A 6,919-nucleotide genomic window follows, 5' to 3' on the forward strand; every position below is an offset into this window, starting at 1 on the left:
TCATCTCTCCATCCAGGTGCTGAGGGTTATAGATGTGGAGGGCTCTGTGGAACGCGATGTACAACACCTTTTTACATGGATAGACCGTATGAGAAGTGTTTGTAACACACCTGCATAGGTTTCCTGTATATGGAGAAGGGAAGTGGTCAGCAGAGCGATGAATTGGAAGTTCAGAAAGAGAGCTTGTCGACCTCCATTCCACCTTGAAACGGTTGAAAGGAAAGGGAGAATTCAGCTGCGTCAGGAAACCGAGAACAGGGCAGGGTCATGAGGTAGAGAACAACTCGACATACCTCACAACCGAGGACGAGGAATGAGGGAGAAGCTCAACTCGAGTCTCAGTTTCTTCCTCCGCCTTCTCCCTTAATCCGGCTACCTTCACATAGACCGCCTATTCTTCGCCTCATCTGACCCTTCCGCTTCCGGTTACCTGTCATCACCTGCCCGTTCACACCGCGTTGCTTCCCTTTCTCTCTTTATACTCCCTTCTCCTTCCCCTTCTGTCTAATCGTGGAATCAAGGATTGAAACTATTTCTATTTTCAATAATCTGTTTGTGCATGGTGGGCACTATGCTTTCCTTACACGCATCAATAAGAATTGTTATTTGAAGTATATTACCTCGTTAAAAAAAAAAAAAAAAAAGTTAATTCAACAGTTAAACGAGCAATGCACGTATTCCCTTGGGTTCCATATTCAATGTTATATAAGATCAGCCATTCTCTAATTCTTGGAACCAATGGGTACTTGTCTATCACGCTTTGGATAGACAGCTGTCAGGGATTACCTGGCAGCTGTTGTTTTGTAAGGAGTAGGCTTGACGAGCTTAATTGTATATAATTTTTTTATCTGTAATAGAAAACTTAGATATAAAAAAATCAAGATCTATATAAAAAAATATACAGAGGCAGACTGGGGATTGTTCAGCACATAATGTTTACCAATAAGGCAAGCGTTTTCTATTATTTTTAGATTCAATGAACTTGATGCTTAGTTATTCATAGATTATTTAAAATTACTCCCGCTAAGGTCAATAACGGCGAATAGCTTTGGGATTAAAATGGTAAAATATTTAAGGACGTTTAATAAATCATTAGAAAATAATAATGTCATAAAAAAATATAGATGGCACCCCTAATCCCACGTCAACAATACCGTTATGCCTTTAATGAACAAAGCAGTAGTTTCGTGGGAACTATGAATTTTAAAGTTTGTACTTATGGAATCAGATAATTTAGCGTTTATATTTTAATGATTCTTTTATTCTAGATGTTGGCAAACAGATGAAAATAAATCGAAACCGAGTGATTGATGTCATGAGCGATAAGAGTATTGTATGTTAAAACAGTTACGTACACCCTCATGGGACTCGAACCCATGACCTCTGGATTAAAGTCCAGCGCGCTTTCCACTGCGCCATGAGGGCTTATACAATGTGGTAAATCAGATAATAAAGGAATGACCAGAGAGTCACGATTATTTATTTATTAATAAAGCAAATAAAATTATAACGAATAATCATTTCAGTAACTGATGATATACAAATCATTTCGGGGATTTAACTGAGATCATGTGGAAAGATCCTTCATATCCCACTGAAATATATTGTTATGAATTAGGTACAACTTTTATCCCACTTAAATTTACCTAAACGACATACACGGCCAGTTTATTAAACACAAGGATAAAATCAATTGAATGTTTTCCAAACAGTGAAACTGTGTTTCCACTCTTTATTTTTTAAACCCTGATTTGCATGGGCTTGTGTGTGCGAAAGCCGCATTTTTGGCAAATTAACCTTCAAAATCAGTCTCCATTTAAGCTAAAACGGTCAGTGAAGTCAACGTTGACGCTTTGGATTCCTCTAATGCTTCAGGTAACTCGGAAGTTGATGTGTATTGGGTATTACAAGAACACGCATTGTAAATGACAATGTTCTGATTTGTAATTGAAATCATATAAGTGAAATCTTTACGAATACTTTGATTTACTTGTTTCACATCTCCCGCTTCTTCCTTTGGATGTGAATTTATTCGAAGTGAAAGTTATTTTCAACTAAGGAGTCTTTATTTGTGATCTGTAATATCATTCTTATTTATTTCTGCTTGGTGATAAATCCTTGTATGTACTTTCTTGCTTTGGTAGCAATGCGTTTGAAACTTGAAGGCAGCGACTTCTTTCGCCCAGGAGGAAGTCATGTTCGTGCATTGCGACGACCATTGTTGAGAGCCTACAAATTTATAGTTTAGCAACTTGGTTGGGAGAACAAGGTAATGAACACAAAAAAAACACTGTTTAGGCACACGCAACCACATGCAAATAAGGGTTAAAAAAATAAGAGTGGCAATCACAGGTTCAAAGTTTGGAAAACATTTAATTGCTTTAACCCTTGTTTTAATAGACTGGTCGATGTATTTCGTTTAGGTAATTAAAAATAGAATAAGTAATATTAAATAGTTTCACTGAAAAAAATTGTTTTTATATCATCGGAAGAGACTATTTGTTTTATTAATGTATAAATAATTGTGACTCTTTAGTCATTCATTTATTATCTATATTATATGTATTGCATGAGCCCTCATGGCGCAGTGGAAAGCGCGCTGGACTTCTAATCCAGAGGCCATGGGTTCGAGTCCCATTGAGGGTGACAGTTTTAACTTACATATATAGAATTAAACAAGGTAAATAAAACCTTACTCTTATCTTCTTGTGACGCATCACTCAGTTTCAATTTATTTTCATCTAGAATAAAAGAACCATTATGATATAAACGCATCCTTTGTCTGATTCCACAAAACTAAATTCATAGTCCCACCAAACAAGTGCACTATTCAATAAGCATGGAAGATAAACTAGCTGTAAGCAGAGGATCATCGGAGACGGTATTGCTGACGTAGGATTAGGCTGCCGCCTTCTAAATATCTATTATTTTATAAATTATTATTTAAGGATGGATTTTTTAAGCGTCTTAAATATTATATCATTCTAATGCCACATGGTATTCGCCGCTAAGGACCTTAGCTGTTGACGCGTCAGATCCGAAGCAGAAGTCAGAGAGAGATTTCATTACACTTCTAAGTACCATGGATCAGATGCAATTATATACAGATGGTTCGAAATCTGAAAATGGTGTGGGCTTTGTAGCAGTAAGCAGAAGAAAGACTGCATTTGGCAGTCTTTCTCTAGCAGCCTCGATCTTCACTGCAGTTACATGCCATCCTTGCAGCAGTTAAGATGACTAGAGATCTTATGAACCATTCTATTGTAATATATTGCGACTCTCGTAGTGCCTTGCAAGCAACCAAGAGCTTAAACTCATCACATCCAGTAGTGAGGGAGTTCAGATTGGCTTGCACTGTACTTGCCATGTTGGTATCAGTGGGAATGAGCGAGCTGATCGGCAAAGGGCCCAAAGGCAGCTGCCGCTCAGCCCTGTGATGTTCGTTTTCCTCTCCCACACACCGACCTGAAACCCAACATCAGGAATTGTCTTTGCGATAAATGGAAGGAACAATGGAAGCATACCTCTAGAAACAAACTGCGAGAGATTAGGGATGACCTTGGCAGTTGGGTGACCAGCATCCATCCCAACCGAAAAGTAGAAGTTGTATTAACAAGACTAAGAATCGGGCACACAAGACTGACTCATGGGCCGATGATGGCTAAAAGTGAAGCACTTTGTGAGGGATGCCAAGAGCCATTAACGGTCGCACATGTAGTGGAAAGATGTGCAACATTCTCAGACCAAAGACATATGTACTTGTCTCCCCCATATACACTGAAAAATGTATTGGGGAGGATTGTGACATAGAGGGTCTTATTAGTTTCCTTAGGAAGACTAATATTTTCAATAAAATTTAATTATGCATACTGTTTATGCAATAATTTTATACACTTAGAGCATAATATTTATGCTTTAATTTTTAATATATTTATTGCTATTTGTAAGATATTTATTGATAGATATTTTTAGTTTTTGATATTTTAATATTTCTATCTAACAAGGTATTCGTCGCTAATGATTTTAGCTGTTGCCGCGGCAGATAATTTGAAATGATAAGCTTTAAGTTGATTTAATCTAAAATATATTTATGGAAACAATTTGCCTTATTGGTAAACATTATATGTCTTGAACAACTCAATGGTGATCCTATATGTTTTGGGGTAATAGATCTTCAGAATATTTGATATATTTACGTTTTTCTGTTTACAGATAACGATGTATACAGTAACAAAAATGCAAAAATCTCGTTCACGTCGGCTAGCAGCAATTTTATTCAGCAAATGGTTTGTCACTACCAACACAACAGCTGTCGGGTATTTACAATGGCAAGCACCCCATTAGTTCCAAGAATTAGAGAATGTCTGATCTATATGCCACTATGAATGTGAAACACATGGGCAATGTACTTTGAATTGCTACGTTTAATTGGTGAATTTAACTTACGTATTTTTGTAAAAGTACAAAACTGTAATATACTCCAAATAAAAAAATATTGCATAAATTGTGACAATCCTGTGTATACGGTATGCAAAATATGCAAGATTAATTTTACTAAGTTCAATAAACATGGCACAGGATTTCGTTTCGATATTTCATAGATTACTATAACTGAATACTTGTCTTATGGAGTGTTTTTTTTTTTTTTTTTTTTTTTTTTTTTTTTTTTTTTTTGTCAAAGCACTGAGTTTCAATAAATATATAAATAGTGGTGGTTGGGATAATTACATAATAACCAATCATCAACCAAATCCATATAAATAAATAGGCCCTCATGGCGCAGTGGAAAGCGCGCTGGACTTCTAATCCAGAGGTCATGGGTTCGAGTCCCGTTGAGGGTGTACAAATGTTTTTCATGCACATCGTAAATGAAACATCGCTCTACCATCTCACGTGCTGATATTTTCTATGCAACATCTTTTCACGAGGCATTAAATTGATTGAGTTAGAAATATATATATGAAAACAATTTGCCTAATTAGTACACATTCTGAGTCTTGAAAAACTTCTCAATCCAGATCTTGTTTATTTCATGATAATAGATCTTCAGGTTACTTGATATATTTAGGCTATCCGATTTACAGATAATGATGTATACAGGGCAAAAATGCAAATTACGGGGTTTCACGTCGGCTAATAACCTATTTTACTCCGCAAATCATATGTCACTACCAAAAACAAAAGCTGTCAGGAATTTACAATGAATAGGAAAGTGCTCCATCAGAGAATAACTGATCTTTTATGCCACTCTGAATATGAAACCCATGGGCAATGTACTTTGAATTGCTACGTTTATGTGTTGAATTTAACTCTTGTATTTCTGCAAAATGAAGCCGTACCTGTAATGTACTACACATAACAATTCTTATTTCACGAATCGTGACAATCCTGAGTATCCTGTAAGCAAAATATGCAAAATTAAATTTACAAGGCTCAGTCAACAGGTCAAAGGATTTCATTTCGTTTATTTCATGTATTGCTTTAACTGAATGGTTGTCCTATATATTTTGTCAATAAATTGTAGTGTTTGAGATAATTAATCTAATAAAATTATCAATCAAATCCATATAGATAAATAGGCCCTCATGGCGCAGTGGAAAGCGCGCTGGACTTCTAATCCAGAGGTCATGGGTTCGAGTCCCATTGAGGGTGTACATAGGTTTTTCATGCACATATACATCGTAAATGAAATGTCACTCTACCATACCACTTGATGCTTTCATTCTCTCAATTCTTCTGTTGCAATTTCTTCAATTGTTACTCCATTCCACCAATATTAAGAATCAAGTCCAGAAACTCATTTATATGTATCTGCTTTCCAAATTAACAAGTACACCAATTAATATGAATACATTATTCATGAAAGAGAGCCAACATTACAAGAAATATCCAAAATTGAGGGTAAGGACCAAAATTGTTTGGTCCTTACCTTACCCTAACCTTCCCAAAGGCTCAAAGAATAATTGATCTGTCTTAGTGAACACTTTGAAAAAATCTTATTGACAATTGCATTTTTTTTACAGGCTTAACTCTTGAAGAATCATTCTTAGTTATCTTTAATACATGATTATAACATTGTTTCTACCGGGATATTATGAAAAAAAAATCTTCTATACTCTACATATTTTGAATATACTGCCCTGGCACTTTGGTTATCTCTTTAATTTCCGTTTGACTTCTGCCATTGTACTCAAGATGAGAAAGCCAATTACTGCTGAAATCATTCACAAGATTAGTTGTGAAATTATGATTTTGGTACTGTAAAATAGACTTTTGGATTAGTGTTTTCCATGAACTGCTCCCACTTTAGCATCCATTTGCAATTTTCCTCAACAAACAGAGCAAAATGATAATTGTTAAGGAGATTGCTTCTGCAGTTATCGTCTGTTTATGTGAATAACTAAGAACACAATCAAAGGACTAAATCATTCAAATGTTATTATTAATTAAAACAAAGGAGAGTGAGGGAAGACAAAAAAAAAAAAATCCAGCTTCTCCTATCTCTCCGATCAACTAATCTTACCTTTAATATCACGCAAAATAAATTACTAGCATAAAACAAACACAAAGCAATTGCCGACCCTACCAAAAGGGGTAACCTATCTGCCTACTACGGCTAAAATGAAAAAGGGAAACTATCAAGGTTTACTTAGTTACGAGGAATAATTAACCTAATTGTGTCTTCCCATTTCACATTTATTATATCACTTTATTCGACCTCTTTATTCCCTAGAAATTGAAATTCCTGCTTTGATTATTTTGCGTCTAATTTAGTCCAAGACCACATACTATCTCGGCAAGGCAGGAATGTATTCTTCACATTCACGGAAAACCCCCAATTTTTCAAGGAAAAAAATTTTTAAATCCGTATCATTATTTTTTGACGAAAGGGGGGGGTCCCAAATTTTTATTAACTGTT

At 35.6% G+C, this 6,919-nt stretch overlaps 3 non-coding genes across 3 annotated transcripts; all 3 read left to right on the top strand.

Annotated features, from left to right (window-relative positions):
• The first annotated feature begins 2,573 nt into the window (after positions 1-2,573).
• Positions 2,574-2,646, top strand: Trnar-ucu. Its single transcript has one exon. It is a non-coding gene; the product is annotated as a tRNA-Arg (tRNA).
• A 2,122-nt stretch (positions 2,647-4,768) lies between these two features.
• Positions 4,769-4,841, top strand: Trnar-ucu. Its single transcript has one exon. It is a non-coding gene; the product is annotated as a tRNA-Arg (tRNA).
• A 738-nt stretch (positions 4,842-5,579) lies between these two features.
• Positions 5,580-5,652, top strand: Trnar-ucu. Its single transcript has one exon. It is a non-coding gene; the product is annotated as a tRNA-Arg (tRNA).
• Positions 5,653-6,919: the final 1,267 nt, after the last annotated feature.

This window comes from Penaeus monodon, chromosome 9 (assembly GCF_015228065.2).
Source record: "Penaeus monodon isolate SGIC_2016 chromosome 9, NSTDA_Pmon_1, whole genome shotgun sequence".
Classification (NCBI taxonomy): Eukaryota; Metazoa; Arthropoda; class Malacostraca; order Decapoda; family Penaeidae; genus Penaeus; species Penaeus monodon.